Source organism: Penaeus vannamei, chromosome 15, assembly GCF_042767895.1.
Source record: "Penaeus vannamei isolate JL-2024 chromosome 15, ASM4276789v1, whole genome shotgun sequence".
Taxonomy (NCBI): Eukaryota; Metazoa; Arthropoda; class Malacostraca; order Decapoda; family Penaeidae; genus Penaeus; species Penaeus vannamei.
The window spans coordinates 20,530,495-20,531,205 of NC_091563.1; positions in this window are offsets into that span (position 1 = coordinate 20,530,495).

The window sequence follows — 711 nt, forward strand, 5'->3', positions numbered from 1 at the left end:
ATAAGGAAAGTAATCACTTTTCTAAGAGAGACAAAACTTTATGACCTTATATAGATTGAAAGAATGAATAGGATCCATTAGCTTAATAACCTTGGCCACATGCCGCTGGTTGATAGCCAAGAAATCCAACAAAAGTAAAAAAAAAAAAAAGGTCAAGGCAGAGCATCTCCCAGCCGTGTGACCCGGCAGTTGGATGTAGGGAGATGTTTCTTTTATACTTTCTTGTGGTTTTGGTTGCAAGGGCGTTTTGCTGAAGGCGGTGAGACGGAATATCTTTGTCATTTTTTATTTTCTTAATTAAGGCGATGTGCTCCTTTTTATGGTTTAGCTTTTAAGTGTTATTTTACTGGTTTTCTTGCTTTATTTAATGTTCGCTTGTCGTTTCTTTAAGTGAGCTTTTATCGGTTTGTTCTGTGGTAATCTGTAATAAATGTAACTTCAAATTTAATGTTTAAGGTATCCCTCTATGTGCTCCCTCAAGTATACTTTAAGTTATATCTAAAACCTAAAGATTTCAGTTCATTTAAAATAATAATTTAAATGAAGATAAATGAGATGATAATAAGATGAGATTTGAGATGAAGGCAGGCGTTATTCTCCATGGTATGTCAATTCCCATGATGGTAGAATAAATGAGCTATGGGGATGAGATGTAGAAGATTAAAAACCTTGCAAGGTAAAGGATGTTGAGTGTCTGATTTCTTCTAGAAT